Below are 23,229 nucleotides of genomic sequence, written 5' to 3' on the forward strand. Positions count from 1 at the left end.
AAGACAAAAATCCTGTACCTTCTTTTTAGTCTTATGCAAAAAATAAATGAGAAGATAAATGTGTAGCAGTAGAAACAATAAATCTTAAAAATAATAATCTAAGATCAAATCCAGCAAAGATCAATAAGTCTTTAAAAATAATATCTTGGAAAATGTCCAAGAAGTTCAGATTAAAACATTTTATTAGGCAATTGAGCTTAGCAAATCATACTCAAGTTTCCTAAAAAATTCAAATGATAGTTTGGATTTCTTTTGTGCTTGAATACAGTTTAATTTTTTGACATAGGAAAAGTTACATAAAGTTAATTAATAGGAAATCAATTATATTCTTAGTAGGTAGTGATCAGCAGCCTTGATCCTAACATACTAGAAAGAGTTAAAATTATAAAGTGGAACAATACCCATTCCACCAGGAAGAAAGTGATGTTGTATAAACTACGGCTTTGAGGACAGCCTTTAATACAGAAAGAAAATGAAAAAGTAATTGATCCTAAGGACATAATGGAACAATAAAGATGTGAAGAAATGGGGAACAGTGGGTGTTATCCTTGCAAGGAGTTGGGTCACAGAGCACTGGAAGTTTAAGAAAAATTATTAATAACTCATAAAAACATTTAAGCATTGGTCAGGAGAAAATTTCTAATAATTGAAATTGTGGCAAGAACATTCGTGACACAAATGTGACTGTCTAATCAGGAAAGCCTCCTTATAAAAACGTGAACTTCCAAATATAAAAGATTTTGGCTAGTTAAATAAATTATGGAATATTCCTTCAATTTAAAAAAAAAAAAAAAAAACAAAACTCCCCAGAGCTGGGGATGATACTCTTGCCTCTGGCATCCTCAGAGATATTTCTCCCTTCAGGCACACCTGATGTTTCCCGTGGTTAGAAAGAAGGACAGGTCTCCTCCCAGGGAACCCAAGACAGTGGGGAAGCTGGTTCTCCACCTTAATATCATTTCTTCTAGTGTAGAAACCACAAGTCAGAGGAAATTTTCCATACATTTGGTGCTAGGCAGATTTGGGGGAGGGGCATTGCAGATATGGAAGTCTGATATTTTTACCATCTGCTTGGAATTTTTTCACTTCTCTGTGAACCTGGGAACTGTATCCTCCTCCTGTTTGAGTTCTGAGATATTGCTGATGATAATCTCAGCCCTGTATATTTATTTCTTTTGAATTTCTGTGGCTGCGGGGGGGCAGAGTGAAGCCAGCTTGCTTCTACACTGCCATTTTGGAACCAGAAGTCCAGAAACATTTCTGTTGAACAAGTATTGAATGTCAAGAGACAGATGTGGATAAGTGATTTCTGCAATGTATATTTCTGTACTTTTCTTTTATATTCCCCAAATAAATGCAAATGATTTATAATATATGCAATAACAATGTCTTTCCTTCCCATATTATAATGAGTATGGCCCATATCAAATTTGTACAATAAACTATCACATTCTTAAATAACTTTGTAGAATTTTGGTGGGGAATATAATTAAGTTTTGGTGAATTAAAACATAGGAGTTTTGCTGAGATATGAATTATTAACAAATAAAAGTTTAATTTGATATTTGTATTTTCTTGTTATTCATTTCTTTTTCTGAAACAAATGCTCGGTGATTTTCTATCTATTTCAAATAAATTCAAAAGTGAGTTATTTCACTACCATTTATGTAGTCATGCAACATTTATCAGTGTCCATCACTGGTAGGAACATGGTATTCAGAGATGAATTTGATATAGTCTTTGATGTTAAGAAGCCTCCCACGTGATTCATCTTTAAGGAAATAATTATAGTAAGGTGTGATAAATTTCATAAGAGGAATAATATGGGATTGCAGGAGAATCATCCAGAAGTACCATCATGGGAGGAAAATTGTGGCTTAGAATAACTTTGCTGGTAATCAAAACTTGTCCTTTATGCAAATTAGTAAAAAATGAACAAAGTTTCTTCAAGATCTTTTATAATCATGCACTATAAAACTGGTGAATAAATATACAAATTTCTAATGACTACAAAGGGAACAGTGACCCCCAGATTAGTGAAGTACAAACATGGCATCCGTGGTTGCAAGAGGCAGTCACATTTGCCCCGCAGAATTCATCTTAATTTAATATCCAATAGATCTCATTTCCCATCATCAGAGTCTTCTTATGCAGATCTTCAAAAAAATAGACAAAAGTACTTATAGATAAGCCAGACCATTTCATTTGCAAAAATATAGATTACTTCTTTTCAAGTGAAGTAATAAATGATTCTATTCTACATATAAATATGACATTCCATGACCCAAATTGTAAGCGTGGTCCAAAAGATTTTCTTACACTAAATTTCTCTTATAATTGAAATATGTGCATTCAACAAATGAAAAAGAATGCTGTAACACAGACAGCAGGATTTAAGATAAAATTGATGCTAATGCCAAATTAACCATAAAAATAAGGTTGATTATAGCTGCTAAAAATTAAGAAGCTTCAGTGTTAAAGTAGCTTCAGGATATTTGTTGACCCCAATTGGACTTCAAAATGAAGGAAGAGGGGGGAGAGGATTCCCCACATCAAGATAGACTCACGCATATAGATTTGGCATTTAACATTTCAATATTCAAATTGAAAATACCAAGTTTAATTTTTTTTTATCTCCTTTTGGATCCTATTTTCTGGAGATTTGAAAATGTATTTATAGTACAAGTAAAATCAGAACTTCTTTCCTCCCCATCCCCAGTTTTTGGATATTTCAGGAGAGAATGAACTTGGATCTGAATTACACAGATAAGAATCAGCCTCTCTCTCACCCTCTCTTTCTATGTGCGCAGCAATAACCTCAAGGGACTGTGAAACACTTTTCTATGCTTCCTTTCAGTTCCCTGGCACTCTGTTCATGTACTTGTTGGGCAGAAAGATTTGTTTTCTAATTACAAATCTATATCATACATTCATCTTCTTTTTCAGCTTCTAGGATTTCCTTTGCTCAGACTTCATCAGACAATTATTCTGAATAAATGATTAACCTATGTAATATATTTATTGAACCTCTACTGTGTGCCAGGCACATTGTTGAACCTTGTATTGCACGATGATGGTAGAAGTCAGTCTGTCTGACTTGAGATCAGTTCCCTTCTCTAAGACTCAGTTTTCCCTTTTAAAATGGGAAAAAAGGAGAGTACTAAGTCCTATCTAGGCTTTTGAGAGTGTGCATTTACCATCTAGCAAGAGGCAAGTACATAATTGTGTTTATTAAATACTTTCTATATAATGTGTATTGTAGGGATTTGGGTTAGGAAAGCATTATCTCTTTGTCCATAAGTGAAGGGTGTGCGCCTCTCTCCATGAAACCACTATGTCCTTAGATCATGATAGATAAAGGGTTTTTAATAACAATGAAAATGAAACTTAAAACTCATCCATTTATTCCTTCAGTTAGAATGACTAAAGTGACTTCTGGATGATTTTTGAAGTGTCAGTGCATCATATTTTTATACCAGTATGCAATATGTGAGAATGGACTTCTTTATTTCATTTACACGGTGACCTTGTCTATTGATTAAATGAGGAAATTATACATGCTGTATTTTCTTATTTCACAAAGGGTTTTACACTGATGGCACATCAAAGGAGCACATTGCCATGGGGAGTTGGGTGCTGCACAGCCAGATGGCAGAGAAAAGGCCACCGCAATCAAGCAAACGACTTGTGGTGTCTCAAGTGAGGCATTCAGTAAGGCATTTTGGGAAGTGGCAAAAGGTGTTAACCGCTGCGCAGCAAACACGTGTCCAGTAAATGATGGCCTTGATACCTCAAATCCATTTACAGTGTCTATTACTGACACTCATTCAAGATCCAGGGAATGTGTTTTGCAGTGACCTTAGGTCAAAATGAGGGAAAGCAAATAGAGTAACTATTAAGGTAATTACAAAGAGACTTGTTTGATCTATGCTTCATATGCCCATATGGCTGGGTGTTCAACAGACATCAGTAGTCACCACTCTCCTAATAAGCCCCACTAATTAGGTAATAGGAACATTCTTTCATTGTGACAACAGAGTTTTCTAAGTCACTCAGATTAAACCAAGCTAATTTTGTTAAGCATTGAAATTCTAGATGGCCCCTAAGGTGCACTCTTGTCTGCAGGCAGGGGAATCACAGTGCCTTTGAGATCCATGATCTACTTTTTTTGGGCTGGAAAAAAGTGTTTCTGGAAAAAGGTCATTTGGAAATCAAGAAAATCAATTTTCATTGTCTTGTTTCCTGTCCAACAAAATTAGGTGGATATTTGTATGCCCATGTGGATCCATATGTGTTCCCATGTTGTATGTATATTTATATGTGTAAAAAGCTCAGCCTCTAGACTCAATGCTTTCAAAAGAGTCTGTGTTCCAGGTTGCAGAGCAATACAATGGCACAGTGCTCATTTACCTTCTTTTCTCTCCATCTTTGCAGAAGCTGATTTTCTAATAGTCAGAATATTAGAGCTCAAATGGGTGTTAGAATTTGGCTAACCAATGCGATTTTTATATGGGAAGACTAAGAACAAGAGGGAACTGGCCAATGCAAGATAAAAATGTAAGATAGTTTCAGAGCTAGGAGTTAAACTTTCTTTCTTCCTCTGAAGAACTAATCATCTACTTTAATTTTTTTTTTTTTTTTTTTTTTGAGACAGAGTCTCGCTTTGTTGCCCAGGCTAGAGTGAGTGCTGTGGCATCAGCCTAGCTCACAGCAACCTCAAACTCCTGGGCTCAGGCAATCCTCCTGCCTCAACCTCCCAAGTAGCTGGGGCTACAGGCATGCACCACCATGCCCAGGTAATTTTTTCTATATATATTAGTTGGCCAATTAATTTTTCTATTTTTATATAGTAGAGACAGGGTCTCGCTCTTGCTCAGGCTGGTTTCGAACTCCTGACCTCGAGCAATCTGCCCACCTCGGCTTCCCAGAGTGCTAGGATTACAGGTGTGAGCCACCGCGCCCGGCCTACTTTAATTTTTTAACATTAATAGTTTCATTGAGATGTAATTTACATACCATAAAAATCATCCTTTAACGGTATACAATTCAGTTGTTTTAGCTGTCCCTTCCTAGCAATATCTGAGACTATGCTACCTACTTTACCAGCACCTTTCTCATCCATAGGCCATATTTAAGATCTGAGAACAAAAAGCCTCCAGCAGAAGCCCTGATGATAATAAGATGATGCTACTCTTTAAAGGAAATCAATTATTATGTTCCAATAACTATGCTAATTTCCTGTTCATGCATTCAGCAAATACATTTGCGCACTACTATGTCCAGACACTGTTCTAGGCACTTTTTGTAAACCAATGAGCCAAATGAAAAAAGATTTCTGCCTCTGTGATGCAGGGTAGGAGAGAAAATACGTGTCAATTATGCATCATTTTAGAATATTCTGTGCTATAGAAGAGATAGAACTCAAAACAGAGTAAAATGATAAAACGTGAAGATATGTGTGGATGGGGGTGAGGACGAAAGCTTAGAATTTGGAATAGGAAGGTCAAGTGTAAGCCTCACTGCGGAGGTGACATCATAAATTTTAATTCTCAGAACAATCTTTTAAGGATGCATTTAAACATGTATTATTAACTTCTTTTAAAAATTAATTCTGTCAGAATATCACCCACACAAAGTGTATGGCTCAATGAAATTTCACAAAGTGAATATGCCTGTTAACATTCTCATTTTTTTTAAGATGATGAAAGAGAAGGTAAGTAATGAGCTTAAGGCCACAGCACTCACAAGTGCTAGAGCCTGAATGTGAACTCATGTGACTCGGGAACTTTAGCACTTTTCCATTAGTTCAGTTTCTCTCAAGGAGAAGGGCCCAGTGGCTAGACTTCAGACTTGCAAAACTGGATAGAAAGAGAGATACAAGGGGCAATGTATGGAGTAGCTGGACAGTTACACTGAACAGAGTTATTTCAGCTTCCAGAAGAACTGTGGGAAGGAATTTAGCAGCAACATGCTGGGGCATCCTTGTCTATAGAAATACAGAGGGTGCTGCTATGTCTCATACCTACCACAGAGTGGCAGTGCTTTAGAGCTTAACTAAAGTTAGCAATTGCATTCCAAAGTCCCCAATTCAGCCCTTTTTTAGAACCTCATAGGCCTTTAAAAAAAATCACAGATCATAGGCTCTTACACAGAAACACACTTAGATTTGTATAAAATTTACTTTTTTATGAAAAATGACAAATACAAACAGGCAGTGCAACAGTCTCTGTTGCATATATAAAAGACGTTTCCTTTATTTTAAGAGATAAAATGCAAGAATTGCATAATATTTGCAGTCAAAGCTATACCATAGCTTTCTTTTTGTTTGGCTCATAGACCTCTTTTTGTTTGGCTATGTGAGAGCACCTCATAGTAGATCGACATTTTACCAGGAAAAAATAGAAAGACCAGATTTAAAAAACAAAATTGTCTGAAGACATTGGAGACATCTAAGATTTGAAGAGTGAAATTATAAGAGGGAAGGGAAGCTCACAGAGGTGATACTTGTGTCTTTCTTATTCACTCTGACTCAGGTTTCACCTGGAGACATCTGCCTATTCATTAGCTACACTGGGCATATGGAAAAGAAACAAGCCAAGAGCAGCCGAAATGTTAGTGGAGCTTTTGGTGCTGTTGGTGTATTGGGAAGACAATCACTGGAGTTTAAGATCTGTCAATGGAGAGGAACCCAGATAAATACCTTAAGAGGGAGAGCATAGCAGTGCTTGAGGGATATGCTTTCTTTTTCAGTTTGAAATTCCACCACAAATCAGCTCAGTCACTCATTAGAGTATATTGATTTGCCCTTACTTGCCCAAGGATCATAAGAGTATAATCGAATCCTCTTGGAGAAAGACATCCTTCAAAGCCTCTAAAACATTTTAAACATAATGTTTGGCATTCAGTCAAAACTTAGGAGTCCAAAGTAATGGGGGGGGTGGGGAGAAGATGGACCCTTATGTGATAACAAATTTGTCACATAAACTTTAAAATAATTTAAATACATTGAAGAGAAGAAAAAAAATGGATAACTTTACCATAGAACTGGAATCTTTGGAAAGTAATGACTTAAATTGAAATTCTAGAACTAAAACAAATAATAACAGAAATTAAGAACTACCATCACCACCACTATAAACAATTAATTAAACAGTATTTTGGACTCAAATGAAGAGAGGGTAAGTGAATTAGCAAAAAAAACAGTAGAACATAAATAAAGTTCAAAAAGAGAAACAACTACAACAGACCCAGAAACATGTAAGGCAGCTCAGGACATAGCTGGAATACAAGGACGGTATAATATTTGAAAATTAAGCAATATAATTCTTCACAGTGAAAGATAAAAAGTAGATGTTTATATAAATACATGCAGAAAAAATGTTTGATATGATTCAACAAGCACTCATACACAATGAAACTTTAACAACTTATAATCAATATATTTTATCTACACAGGGTATTTAAAAACTCAACAGCAATTTTCACATTAAATAGTAATATAAGTATCACCTTGCCCTGAATTTGCCTACCAGTCAGGGATGCCTGCTTTTTTTTTTTTTCATTGTTTTACTCAAAGTCCTAGCTAGTGCAATTAGGCAGAAATGAATGAATGAATAAATAAATGACTAAGGAAACCAAAAAGAATAAAAAACAAAAAATAAAGGTGTATGAATTAGAAAAGAAGAAACAAATATGTCATTCACATAGACATGATTATGTACACAGAAAATCCACAAGAATCTATACACCAATTGTTATAATTTATATTAGAAGTTACTTAATGAAAACTTGATATAGAAATTAATTTTATTCCTATATAAAAGTAACAAAACATAAAATAAAGTATACAAATTAGCATTTGAAAAAGTATTACAAATGTCTAAGACCAAATATAATTAAAACGTGCAAAACCTTTTCACAGACTGCTACGGAACATTACTAAATGAAATTTTAAAAGATCCTGCCAATGGAGAAATATCCTATGTTCCTGGACTAGAAATCTCAAAATTGTGAGATTGATTCAAATGTCCTGTAGGTTCAATTCAATCTTATTAAAAACTCAGTAGGTATTCCTGTATAAAATTACAAGCTGTTTCTAAAATTTATCTGGAAATGAAAAGTACCTAGAATAGCCAAAATAATCTCTAAGAACAAAGCCAGGGAACTTACATTACCAGATGTCCAGACTTACTTATATTTGAAGTAACCAGTTCACTGCAGTATTAACACATAAGAGACAATTGGATCAATGTAACAGAAGGAGACCCAATAATATATAATCACCAGATCTGCCATTCAGTGGGGAAACTATGGTTTTCACAATAAATGGTGCTGGTCAATTGGGTACTCATATTTAAAATATTAAATTATTACCACACACCATGAACAGAAAATAATGCCAATGGATTATAGATATATATGCTAAAAACAAAACAATACAACATTATAAAAAAAATAGCACAGAATGTTTATCACTTCCTGGCAGAAAAAGATTTCTTAAATAAGTCATGAAAAGCACTAAAATATAAAGACTGATAAATTGTACATGTATTTTAAGAGTATCAGTTCATAAAAAGACACAATTAGGATAGTAAAAATTCTTCCAAAATTAGGATAGCACACATGCACACACACACACACACACACACAACATATCAATAAAGAACTACATTTCAATAGAAGAGACAATTCGATTAACAACAACAACAAAAAAAACTTGGCAAAAGACTGCAGTACACAATTTCCCTAAAGTAATATCCAAATAACCAAATGATATCTGAAAAAAGACTCATCAACATTGGTGATACAACACTACATGCCAACAAGGATAAAATCATAAAAAAAACACCTGTGAAACACTAACAATTGATGAAGATGTACAAACGCAGAACTCTCACACAAGACAAGTGTAAATATAAATTAGCACAACTTTAGAAAACTCCTAAATAATATTTACTGAGGTTGAATGTACATATCGACTATGACCCAGTTGTTCTGCTCCTAGAAATCTAACTAAATGTGTATGTATGCACATTAAAGTGTTATTACAAAATGTATACCTTTAGTGTACAAAAATTTCAGTGGCATCATTCATAATACCCATACATTGGAAACTTTTAGAATGCCCATCAGCAACAGAATGGATATGTCAATTGTGAAATATCACATACTGAAATACTATATAACAAAGAGAATGAACAAACTGCTATTCTCTGTAATAATATGAATGAATCTCATATGCAAAACGGAAGAGAAGAAGCCAAAACCAAAAGATTATGTACTGTACATATCTATTATGTATGTCAAGTTCAACATTAAGTCAAAATAAACTATGATATTAAGAGTCAGAAAGATAGTTATCTTTAAAGAAAGGTGGAATGACTGGGAGATAAAGGTGTTAAGCATGATGAGGGCTGATTATGGTCTAATCTTTGATTGGAGTGATATTTACACAGGTATTTTCCCTTTGTTAAAATTCCCCATGATGCACATCGACAATTTCCGTACTATTCTATATTTATGCTTGATGTTAGTAATAGGTTTAGCTTTTATATTATAATCAGTGCTGTCCCTTCACAAGTTAATTTATTCATTTTTCAATTAATAGTCATTGTTGAATAGTGCAAAATGCATGTGATTAAGCTTACAGTTTAGCATTTAGGAGATATGGACTCTGAAAGAAGTTTTTCTGGGTCTAGACACTAGCTCCTTCAATTATTATATCTGTGCCGATAGGCAAAGTACTTAACCTTCCTGAGCCTCAGCTACTATAGAATTGAAATACTAATAATTCCTTTCAGTTTTTGAACTAAATGAAATGAACTTGCCAAAGGCTTCATATAGCATAAGTGTTTGGTAAACATTGGTTGTTATTAATTAGTGAAAAAAATACAGATTCTGGTCTCAGTTTTGCCAGCATGTAAGTTGAATGACCTTTATCAAGTCATACTCCTGAGTTCTTAAACCTCTTTAATTCTAATAATAGTATGATTTATTCAGTTTACAGAGTTTCTAAGGATTAAATTTGATGCTATATAAGAAAATGTTTCATAATCTGTAAAATTATAAAAATGAAGATATATTGAGATATATTTTAGTATAAAAATAGATAAAAATATAACAATTTTAAAAAGTAGAAATAGTAGTATCATCTGATTTTCAGGATATGTGATATATAATTGTCAATGTTTTCCGATAAAGCCTATGATATCCAAAAGATAAAAATTGGCATAAAATATGAGGGAAACATGCATAACAATGGAAATTACAAAGAAAGCTGTTTTAATGTCAAAATAGATCATTGTGGAATATCAAGATAGTGCAATTAGTCCTTCTATTTTTATAACCTCTTGAAATGGAGTGCAAGACAAAATAAACTAGAGGTTTTGTTCTAGCATTATAGTTGAGGATTTTTCATTTCATTTTTTATTTTGATGATCTCAATTCAGGTATCAAGATAATTGAATGTAAGAATAAAATGAATGTATATACATGCATGCTAACCGAGAAAGCAGAGCTGATATTTTCCATGATTTTCAATTTTCAGTAGAGCTACAACACAAGATGCCACAATTTAGGGAAAATTGAGTTTTCTCTTGCTACATACAAGCCAGTAGTACTATGGATTCATTTATTAATATTTTAACTGATGGCTATTTGCCCAATGCTAATTCCAGGGTATATCCAATACAAAACTTATGGCACAAAACTTAAAATAACTTGGATCACCTGTTTCTGTTTTTATTTTCCTCTTTTGTAAAGAACTACAAAAGTATGGGAAATATGCACAACTACCCTATAAATTATCACCCTTCACAAACATGATGCATTATTTTTTTATTCAGAACCCAATCTTTGCTTTTAAAATTAGGTTCTTTATTAACTCAAACCTGTAACTGAGGGACAGGCTGATAGAGAGTGTAAAATATGCATCCTATTTTCAATTGCTACACATCAATTCAAAGCAAAAAAAAATTGAAATACTACCACCTGTAAACAATAACGATTCAAAGATAACTGAAAGACATAATCCCTAGGATGTTCCAGAAAGAAAGAAAACCATATCAATAAATAATAAAACAGAGCAAAATAAGAGCCACCTCATGATAGAAAAGAGAGAACCATCAGTACAGCATGGCATCCTGTCCCCAAATGAGATGAGGATGTCCGTAAACAGCAGGATTCAAATTTATTTACATATAACTACATATAAAGATAAAAAGCATTTCAGAAAATATGACATGTCTTTTAAATATTTTGGCCTTAAAATGTAAAGTTTCATATTCCTAACAAGTAATTAGAAGGGAATTTTATTACAAGTATAATAATCATTACTTGCTTAAAAAATTAAAATATTATAGAAATGTGATCAAAATTATATTCTCCTTAGTTTTACCCTAGAGGAATAACTAGTGATAATGGCAAAAATCTCAAAATGATTATATGCTTGTGTGTGTATGTAAAACACATATGATTTCTCATAAATGGAAGTCACACCAATACACTATTTTATACCTCTTAGGTATGATATACAATAAAAGGATGTAGATATCTATATCACTATTTTTACCTGCATAGCATTCTGGTTCATTGACGTATAAGAGACTTTATTGAGTCTTCTATCAATGACCATATACATTTCAGTAATATATACTGCATATTTATTTGGCTGTTGTGATTCCTATAGTCACTTTAATGTCAAGTATAAAAATGAATAATAAATCAGTGGTGAAGATTAATGCATTTCGGTTTATAAGTTAGGAGACATGGAGGAGGTATTTCTCTTCTTTGGGCTTTAGATTTCTGATTTATTTAAGTTATATATGTTAAAATTGGAAGACATAATTTAGTGGCCTTCCTTTTGGGATGAAATATGAATTTAAGAATCACATTATTCTTCTAATAAAGATATGCTTCAAATTATTTATAGTATTTATTTAATTGTGGCCCATTTTTGCATATGTAATTTGAGGATATATAAGAATATGCACAATCAGTGTTATATATATGGTAGATTAAAAAGTCATAAGTATGAAATGTAAAAATTAGAATGGAAGGTAAAGCCTCAGGGAAATCATATCTCAAGAATGCATGTCAGAGTATACTGCACTGAGACGCAGATTTGACTTTTAGTTTCTTGGAAGCCAGAACAACAAAGAAATCACAGTCAGCACAGAATACTTCCAGAAAATGATAGTATCTTGAGAAAAATTTTAAACTAACAAAAGGAAAACACAAATATTCACAAATACACAAACACACACACACATATACACACACACTACAAACTGAAAAATATCTCTAAGTAATTAGAGATTTAATTTGCTCTCTTTCCTGGTTACCAATTCTAATCCATGTGGTTTATTCATCTAATCATAAACAGCTGCATTCAGATTAAACGAGCTCAGCAAAAACCACCGTAGAAATCACCCTCTTCAAAGGAAAACCTTGGACAGGTTAAAGGTAAATGGAAAATATTATGTAATCTGGGTGGCTAGTAGGAGCATGCCAAGCACCTGAGCAGTGGCTGCCTAACGAATAGAGCCAGAACATGCTAGGGTTACACTGCATCTTAAAACAGGGATTATTGGTGAAAAGAGATCCAAAAAGTGGTTTCTCACAGAGATGTGGTTGGCATTGAGACTGAGATGGTGACTGTGATAACAGCAGTCTTAAAAGAAACAACTTGGAAAAACAATCACTATTTTTTAAATTCAAAAGTTATTTTTTAAAAAAAACCTGAAAAAGTGGTTGTATCCCAATACTAGGAAAGATGACTGGCCACCTTAGTTGTAGTTGACACCTGACAAAGAATTCACAAAAAGTGGGGGAGGGGGCACAAGGAACAACAAAAATTAAAATATATTTCTTTGAACGAACATCAATGACTGCAATTTTACCCTAATGGCAAGCTAGGGAGTTGTTTATGGCTTCATTTCAGCCATCTACAGACAATATAATAATACTATTAATGATGATAACAGACAGACAAAAAAAATAAGCAAAAACACAAAACAAACCATGTTGGGTTTTCTGGAGACATGGCATCTTCCTTCATGCACAAGAGCTGGATTGCTCAATAACAAGATCTCCATTCTGAGAACAGAGTATTTTTTCAACATATTCCCATAGCAAACAAGGGGGTAAGACATGATTAAAAATAAATCAAATTTCTTTATTTCTATAACCTTCTAACTCACTAAGAAAAAAGAGTGGCATGTGAAAAAGGGAAAAAATTAGCATAAAACTGAGTGCAGAGCTCAAGAAGTGAAAGAAGATTATAATCATATAAAAGTCTGCAAGGAATAGAAATAAATTCCAGCCACATCTGTTTTGTTTCCTCCATAAAATATAAAGAAAACATAGTTTTATTGAATTGAGAAATAACATACAGGATGATATGATCTTAGAGATGGAAAAAAAAAAACTAGATGAGAAATAAAAAGGCATTGAGGAAGTGATAATTATATTTACTGTACCTATAAATGTTCATAGGAAGCACAAACTGCACATAATTGATTTAGGAATATGGAAAACAAGTTTAAGGAAGTATTTCAGAGTGCAAATAATCAGAAATGAAAAAAAATTATAATCATCAGTTTATTTCACTTATTTGGGAAAGTGGAATGATTATAAGGGTAGTTACTGGCTGGTCGATATTTACATAGAATAATTGTTCTTTGGCTACAGGAGAGCTTAGTTTTACAGACTGCAAGATCACACAGGATATCTGGTAACACTACTCCAAGACTATCAGTTGTTTATCTCTTAATGAAAATTTTGAATTCAAAATAGAAGAAATAATCTAACAACTGTTTTAAAAATATGAGATATGAAAAAAGAAAAAAAAATCCTGCTTCAGACCTGTGTGCTACTAGATGCCAGAATATAATATAGTAACATTTTTGATCATTCTGATGCAAAAGTTATGGCCCCCCAAGTTGTATTCACAAATTTTGATTCAAATGTAATAGAAAGGGAAAAAAATATATATATATGTGTGTATATATATATACATATATATATATATATTCTTCAATCACTTAGAGAACCTGATCAATATATCCTTTCCAGAAAAGAAAAACTAACAAACCACTAATAATTGGAAATATTCAATGCAATTAGTTGATGCATGAATCAAATTCAAGATCCCAAGAACAGGCTAGGTGACTTCTGGATGAAAAAGCTATTCTGAAAAATAATTCAGAATGAAACTGTTAAGACCAATAATGACTTTTTAATTGCATCATTGAATGTTATTATAAAAACATAATTAAGTTTTAAAATACATTATTTAAAATAACAATAAATAATAACAGTTATCACACACTTATTTTGTCTCCCAAATTAAAAAGAATATGACAAATCAGTGAAGATGGAGGTAAAATGTGGGTAGCTTTTGTGGTTCAGTTTTTCAGGGGCCACTTTTTTCCTAAGATAGGGTCTTGCTCTATCTCCCAGGCTAGAGTTCAGTGGTCTCTTCATAGCTCACTACAACCTCCAACTCCTGGATTCAAGTGGTTCTCCTGCTTCAGCCTCCCAAGTAGCTGAGACTATAGGCATGTACCACCAGGCACAATTAATTTTTCTATTTTTTGTAGTGACAAGGTCTCACTTTTGCCCAGGCTGGTCTTGAACTTCTGGCCTCAAGCAATCCTCCCACCTTAACCTCCCAAAGTGCTAAGATTGTAGAAATGAGGCACTGTGCTCAGCCATATCTTCTTAATTACAACAATGAGAAGTAGCGGCCTCTAAACACTTATCAGACAACTTAGCATCTTTGAAATCAGGATGTTAATCTTGAACCTAAAACATTTGGAATTGTGTATCTGATTCTAGGCTTTTATCAGAGCATATTCATGGCTAAAAGGAAAAATAATATAAAGGGTTACTCTAAATCAGTTGAAGACATTAACTTAAGCCAAATACCAGGACTTTCAAGTAATTCTTTCTAAAATATAAGGTTATAGAAGAAAGAAATTTTAAAATTGTTTTCCACTTCTGTTACCTAGGTATCACCATTTTGCTCATTAAGAAATGTTTTATGATATTTTGGTCAGTCTGATGACTGTGTGTCATGGTATCCTTCTGTTTGCCATGAATCTCTCCGTGGCCCTTTGAGCTTCTTGTACCTGGATATCTAGACTTTTAACAAGGCCTGGGAAATTTTGCCCTATTATATCCTCAAATAGCTTATCCAACCCTAGAGTATTTTCTTCTTCACTCTTGTTAAGCCTCTTCATATAATCCCTCATTTCTTGTAGGCTTTGCTCTTTTCACTTATTTCTCTGCTCTATCTCTGCAACCGACTTATTTAATTGAAAGGTGTTATCTTCAATCCCTAAGATTCTTTCTTCTGTTTGATCTACCCTGTTTTTGAGGATTTCCACAGTGTTTTGTAATTCCTTGAAAAAATTCTTCACTTCCAGAAGTTCTGTTTAATTTTATTTAATATTTCAATTTCTTTAGTGAATTTTTCTCCCAAGTCCTGGAGTGTGTGTGTGTGTGTGTGTGTGTGGTTTCTTTGTGTTGGGTATCCATTTTCTCTTGCATATCACTGAGTTTTCTTACAATTCATGTTCAAAATTCTTCTGTCATTTTAGTGTTCTGAATTTGGTTGATGTCCATTGCTAGAGAGTTCGTGTTCCCCTTTAGGGGTGTCCTTTCCATTTGATTCTTCATACTTTCAGAGTTCTTTGGCTGATTCCTTCCCTTCTGGATGAGCTCTTGGTTCTTATCTTTAAATTTTCGTTTGGATAATGGCATGACCTATTTAGCGCCTGAGCCCATAGTGGGTGTTTGAGGGTGAGATTTGACCCCACCCTGTACAATGAGTCAGCAGGTTCAGTAAAAGGGTGTGCAGAATGACCTCCCTGTCAGTAGGTGGTGCTTGCTGGGAGGAGCAGGCTGCACAGTTTTGTTTTGTTTTTTTATGGTCCTGTAACCAGCTCTTGTTCCTCTGGAGAAACACTCTAGTGCCTCCAGTGATGGTGGGGCCCTGGGACCTCCAGGCGTGTCTTTATTTTCCACCTCAGTGGAGACAGGTAGGGGAGTGAGGCTGGGCAGAGCTGCCTTGGGTGAGCCTGCCCTCAAGCTCCAGAAATGCGGTTAATAGGGGTCAAAGGTCTATTCTCTGCTTCTGGGAAAAGCTGCCAAGGAGGGGCTAAAATGGCCCCACTCAGCCAAAAGTCTACTTGTCAGAGTGGGGCTATCTGGGCTATCTGAGCCCTGAAGTCTGGATCAGGCCTTACTCCTTTCCATCCTCCCCTATTCCGCAGTTTCTCCCTGGCCTCTGCTAACAGGCAGTATACCTCAAGCCAGTGGATCCTCCCTGCCTGTAATGCTGGCCAGGAGGTTCCCTGCCCAGGATCATAGCCTGAGCTGGGAGCATGGCCCTCCCATGGGAGGAGGGTTGCCCCCCAAGCACTCTGATCTGCCCCTGAAGGCACACACACCTCAGTATACTCATTCACAAATATCCCTTCTGTGCCCCTGGGCAATGCAATTGAGATCAGGGTGTATGGGATGTGGTCTGCAGGCCTGTTCCTTGGGCCCCCTGGGCCCTGGAGATCAATCCCTGACCCTGACAGGGAGAAGGATGCTGGTCTTAAGTCATCCACAGGGTTCTCAAGCTGAATCAATGTCTCTCTGCCTTGGGATTTGCCCCACTCTCCTGGAGTCACCAGGCAAGCAGCACCTGAGAGGGCTGGAGAGTAGGTAGCTCACAGTCTGAGTACCCCTCAGTCTGCTGTAGGGCCCCAGAAGGAAAGGTCCCGTTCCCTGCATATGCCTCAGAGTGCTGGCTAAATTGTCTCTTTCAGCAGCCGAGGGTAAGGAAGAGAAATGGGAGATTGAAGCAATGTGGTGCCCACTGGTCGGCTCTAGTCTGTGGGGTGAGAGGTGCCCTGAGGGAGCAGAGATCCTGGTTTCCTGTCCTGTTTCCTCACCACTGACTGGCGGCAGCCATCTCTGGGCTGGTGTTAGTAAGTCTCTCCACCACACAGGTGCCCACCAGCAGTCCCAAACGAAAGGGAGGGGAAATTTAACCTCTTCACCTACCCTTGTTGCTCTTCTCCAAGCCTTTCAGGGGCCTTTCTCCTTCCAGTTCTCCTCTGAAATTTCCCGTGGAGTCTCCTGTAGTTTCAGGCACCCTTCCTTCCGACCCTCATCCGATCTATGTTTGTCTGCCTGTTTATTTATTTTTCACTTTCTTCTAAAATCTGTCTTTTTTTTCAGAGACACTCTGGCTGATGGTTTTTCTCATCTACCATCTTGCCCCTGACTGAGGAGTTCTACTCAGCTACAAAAAACAAAGGTGATCAGGTGTCTCTTGTATTAACCTTGATAGAGCTGGAGCCCATTTTACTAAGAGAAGTATCATGAGAATGGAAAAACAAGCACCACATGTACTCATCATCAAATTGGTATTAACTGATCAACACTTAAGTGCACATATAGTAATAACATTCATGGGGTGTCGGGCAGGTGGGAGCAGAGAGGAGGGAATGGGCATATTCACACCTAATGTGTGCAATGCCCACCGTCTGGGAGGCAGACATCCTTGAAGCTCTGACTCAGGTGGGGCAAAGGCAGTATACATAACCTAAACATTTGTACCCTTGTAATATGCTGAAATTACAAAAATTAAAAGAAAAAGAATTGTCTTATGATAGAAACAGAATGTAAATAACCTAACTTCCACCGACAAGGTAATTATTTTTGCAGGATTTTATTGCATGTGTGTGTGTCATTACTTATCTGTTTTGGAAATTTCAGCAAGGTCTGAGCAATAGATCCTGGGTCTCTCACAGGACTTTTGTGTGCGTGTTTGTGTGTGTGTGTGTGTGTGTGTGTATAGGTCTGGGTGGGAGGGGTTAATGGGTAATAAATGTAAAAAAAAAATGAGGAGATTGGATGAAGTTCTAACGAGGTGATCTTCATCCAAAACGTGGATTTAGAAAATTAAAAATAAAAGGGGAGATGAGAGAAGCAGGCAAAGGTATAGATAACTTTGGGTACAGTTTAAGAATTAGGTTTGGAGAAATGAGAAACAAATCAGGAAACATAAATGGGGTTGGAGTTTAAAGGACTTTAGATATAAGCCACTGAATTTAGATTGTATCTGTTTTAGGCTAGTGTTTCTTAACAGTAGCTCTCTCTTTCAACCCTAGCAACACACCCGCTATAAAAGGTCCCATATTGACACCCTTCCATGGACATTCGTTATACATTTTTGAAATGAAGTAAATAGTATAATAGTTATTCTAGGTTATTCACAATCTATTGTTTACTATCTGTAACTCTCCCTTTTCCCTCTCTAACTCATCATGACATATTAGGTGATAATAAAGTTGAGAATTGCTGCTGTATTGAAAGTAAAATCATTGTAAATCACCCCCTTCTTACAAAGTATCCTTTTCAGGAAAAACAAAATACTGCCTGGGTTATTTGAAATAGAATGGGTAAGTGGGTGGCCAAAATGGTCTTTTATGGCTTTTCAATTGCTTGTTTTCTCATAGTGAAAAACAGAAACTTTAGAAAGCAAAGGCCATGATATGGTATTTTAGGCAAAAGTTAAGGAGCTCATTCTTCCTGGTTTGCCTGGGATAGTTTTGGTTTAGGTACATTTTCTTGGTATAATTAAAAATAATGGTATAATTATTAACTGGCTTATCTTTTTTTTTTTTTTATGTTGCCTACCCAAAACTTTGTGTATTCTTTCGCTCTCAAAATTTCTCAGACTATAAATTATATTGTCATACTAGCAAAAAAAAAAAAATCTAATTGATTTTTCAGAGTATTTTGATATAGACTAAAATATGACATAAAAATTCTATGTATATGAATATTTAGATGCATTTAAAGACCCAAATAATAGTATTAAATATATGACTACAATATAAAAATCTAATTCAGAACAATTTTCAGTTTGAAGCTATTTTTCTCATTGTATTATTTGTCTTGGTTTCCTATCCAAGTACTAACCAGGTCCAAACCAGCTTAGCTTTCAAATGAAATCTGGCATGCTCAGGGTGGTATGGCCAGAGAGCAGTTTCACAAGCGCAGCTCTTTATTGTATAATAAAACCGGTCTGTCTCTGCAAGTGGAGAGAGACAGAACAACTCACTCACTCACTGACCCACTTACTTACTCCTGACTTCTTAGCTTGTTTCCTTTTATCAGCCTAGTCTGGGGGAGGACTCTTGGGAGGTGTAGGATGGTATTGCATGATCAATGGGTGTCCTCAAAATTCCATCTGCATATATGAGCTCCCTCTAAGAAAGCCCACCTGTGGGTCAATAGCAATGCAGATTCATGCAACAGGCATATTAATTACCCTTAAGTTACTATAGGTCACTTTCTTAATCTTATTATGCCTGGGCTGGAGAATTCCTCAATTGATAAAGCCTTCCCTCTTTCCCCAGGTAAAGCAGTTGCTCAGGATAGGAATAAGGGTGGGTCAGCACTAAAATGAAATACCCACCCTTATCTTCTTCCCAGGTGGAGCAACTGCTTGAAACAGCACCAAAACAGGGAACCCTTGTCCGGAGAAAAGCCTGAGATCCTATCTACCTAACTCTATACTGCTACAGACAAGAGAGGAACAATGACAGCCTGTTACTACTAGTAACTCTGTGTCCAGAATTTCTCAAGGAAAGAAATAGAGCATCACACCAAGAGTTTCCTGTGTGATCTGAAATCAGAGTTAATATTTTCTAAGAGAAATAAAATGAAAGACAGAAATAGAAAGGAAAAGAAAAGAAGAAAGAAGGGAGAATGGGTTGAGATAAAGGAAAAAAATCTTTGAATGCCTCAAATAGAAGAACTGCTGAATAATTTAGGTTAAATCATTAAATCTAGTGTTTATGAACTGTGCATTTTATAGAAAAATAGTAATGGCATAAATATCTTTACCTAGGCATAGATTATATGAAAAAAAATTCACATTTTCTATATATTGACAGCTCTGATGGTAAAATTGTAGGCATATTTACTTTTCCCACATACTTCCTAAAAACTTTCAAATTTTCTATAATGAGCATTAGCTTCATAGTCAGAAATTTAAAATAGTATTTACAGCATAGGTATTTTTTAGAATAAAACTGTATAAGGAAGTGACATTTTATTGTCCCAGATATTTATTGTAAACCAACCTGCCATTTACAACTTAAATGTAGGGAAAATATTCCATCCTGTTGAGTTCAGCGTGATTGAGTTCACCTGTGTGATATAAAATGCATTTTCTATTAGTTTGTGTGGCCATAAAGTCAATAAAAGGAACAGCAGTCTTCCCCATAGAATGCTCACCTACTGTAGTTTTCAGCTTATTATATAGCAAAGAGGAACAAAATACTCATAGTAACAATGTATTTTTAATAGGTTCTCAAGCTGTCCCTTTCACAAAGAGTTGTGGCTGAATACAGATGTGGCTGCTGTGAGGTTTTATATAGGTGTATGGGCTGAACAAAAACCAGGTAGGGAGACATTTATCTAACACAAATGCGTGGGCTCTTCAGGCATAAAGCCTACCGATTTTCCAGTGGGTTACGAGTTCTGTTTTCCCTGAATGTGGCCCAAATGTTATGGGCAAAATGCTTTCTGGAAAGATCATCAAACATAAATGTTAGAAATAAAGGAGGATACGTAAGGGAATTGATTATTTACAAGGAATCATTGCAGAGACAAATAATAAACATCATCATAGATTCAGATAAGGTAAGTAACCATCAATTTAAATTTAATATTTTAAATGTAAAGTTAAGTTTAAAATTAAATGTAATAACATACAATTACATTTGGAATGCCTGTTTCCTCCTCCTAGTGGATAGATATGACATTTTAAAAATCTCTTTTGTCTCACTTAAATCCTATAACTTTAGTACTTATTCCAATATTCTCTTTTACTTGAGGATAATACAGAGTTTCTCAAGCCGATTAAAGAATGGTGTCTAGGTGACACAAAAGTTGCAGAAGATGTAAATGTTTCCAATCATCAGGCAGTTAACACAATTAAGGACGAAGACTTAATGTTTGCTGTGTCCAAATCCTAATTTATCTTCCAAAGTTCTATTCATTCTTTTCCTTCCTTCCTTCCTTCCTTCCTTCCTTCCTTCCTTCCTTCCTTCCTTCCTTCCTTCCTTCCTTCCTTCCTTCCTTCCTTCCTTCCTCTTTCTTTCTTTCTTTCTTTCTTTCTTTCTTTCTTTCTTTCTTTCTTTCTTTCTTTCTTTCTTTCTTTCTTTCTTTCTTTCTTTCTTTCTTTCTTTCTTTCTTTCTTTCTTTCTCTTTCTTTCTTTCGCATCCATTCCAAGCAGAACAATGTTCTGTTCCAAGCAGAACAAATGTTCCACTTTTTAATTTCTCCACTGTAAGAAAATACCACAGTGTTAATTAAGATTTTTATTGGTAACTGTATTTTTAAACACATGGAGACAATAGGGTGTGGTGAGGATTATGGTAAATTAGAGAGGATTTCTATCTAACAGAAGGTGGAGGAATACTACTCAGCTCCAGTGGCTTGTTGCTATCAAAAAATGTGAGCCCAGTGTTGTCAGAGCTCCCAGTATGTCAGGGTGTCTGCCCTTGGTTTTTGTTGTGCTCTTGGCTGAAGAATGATCAGGCACACCAAAGTGTCAAGTTCAGGCTATTATTTTGGAAAAATCACCTGCAGGGCCAATACGATGGAGTAACCCCAGGCAGGAAGCAGTTTCACATGAGTGGCAATTTACTCTAGAACAAAATAGATCTGTCTCTGAGAGTGGAGAGAGACTGAGGGACAGACAGACTGACTCTCTCTGGCTTCTCAGATTCTTTCCTTTCAATAGCCCAGTCTGGGAGGGGGGTACTTTTGGGAGGTGTGGGATGTTATCAAATGATGAACAGGTGTTCTCAAAATCCCATCTGTTTATAAGAGCTCCCTCTCTGAAACCCCACCCAGGCATGGTGAACCACAACACAGATTCAAGCTAACCCTTAGGTTACTCTAGATCACTTTCTAAATCCTGTGATGTGTGGGCTGGGAAATTTCCAGATGGATAAAGCATTCCCTTTTTCCCCAAGTATAACAGTTGCTCAGGATAGGATTAAGGGTGGGGCAGTCCTAAAATGGATCACCTGCCAGTATCCTCCTTCTCAGGTGGATCAATTGTTCCAAATAGTACTACAGCAGGGCCCTTGTCCCAAGAAGAGGAATAGATTTTAATTATCTACTTAACAGATATTTTAGGATATCCTCAAATCTAAATAAACATTGAGAATAATGAACTTTTAACTATACAACATAAAATAAAGTGGATTTTTACACTGTAAAACAAAACATAACATGGTGTGGTGAAACATTTGTTTGCATTCTCTGACATGACACCGAAATATAGAACTTAAATATTGCTCGTTCTGAGGAAGTATATGTCATGGTTAAAAGCATGAATTCTAGAGTCCATGTGCCTATGATGGAATTTAAACTTTGCCAGGTGCAAGTAGTTTACCCTTGGGGATAATAATCACAGTCACTTCAGGGGATTATTGTGAGGACTAAATGAATGAACAAATGCAAATCCCTTAAAAAAGTACAAAGTAAATATCAGGAATTATTTAATTACTGATTGTATAAAAACAAAACTGCTAATTTTTGGGGTGGTGGTGGTGTGTGCTTTGTTTTTGTTTTGTTTTTTGCTCTTGCAGGACAAGGAAAGACATTATTCACCTTTTCCTTGATAGATCATAACACAGAATAGGTGTTCAGAAATTTGTTTGTGGCATTGTAGAAAAACTTTGTAGCAACTTAGAGTTGGAAAGACCTAATTTCAAGCTATTGCTACAGTACTAATAATTGTGTGATCTTAGACATCAAACTTTCTGAAAATTGAAAATAGTTACACCTAACTTTAAATAGAGTCGTTAAGGAGGATCGGAGTTAAAATATATGAGGTAGGCAATAATCTATATGGCCCCTCTGGTACTGCTGGTACTAGCCCTGTGATTATGTTACCTTACGTGGGAAAGGAATTTTGCTTGTGTAATTAAGTTGATTTTATTTTAAAGATTATGGGGCTGGCGGTAGTCTAATTAACTCACCTGAGCTCTTTAAAAGCAGAGTTTTCCAGAAGGAGAAGTCAGAGAGATTTAAAGAATGAGAAGAACTAGATGCTCTGTTGCTGACTTTGAAGGTGGCAGGGGTCTTGTGCAAAGGAATTCTGGAGGCCTAGAGGAGCAAGAAAACCACCTTCAGCCATA

This window comes from Microcebus murinus, chromosome 20 (assembly GCF_040939455.1).
Source record: "Microcebus murinus isolate Inina chromosome 20, M.murinus_Inina_mat1.0, whole genome shotgun sequence".
Taxonomy (NCBI): domain Eukaryota; kingdom Metazoa; phylum Chordata; class Mammalia; order Primates; family Cheirogaleidae; genus Microcebus; species Microcebus murinus.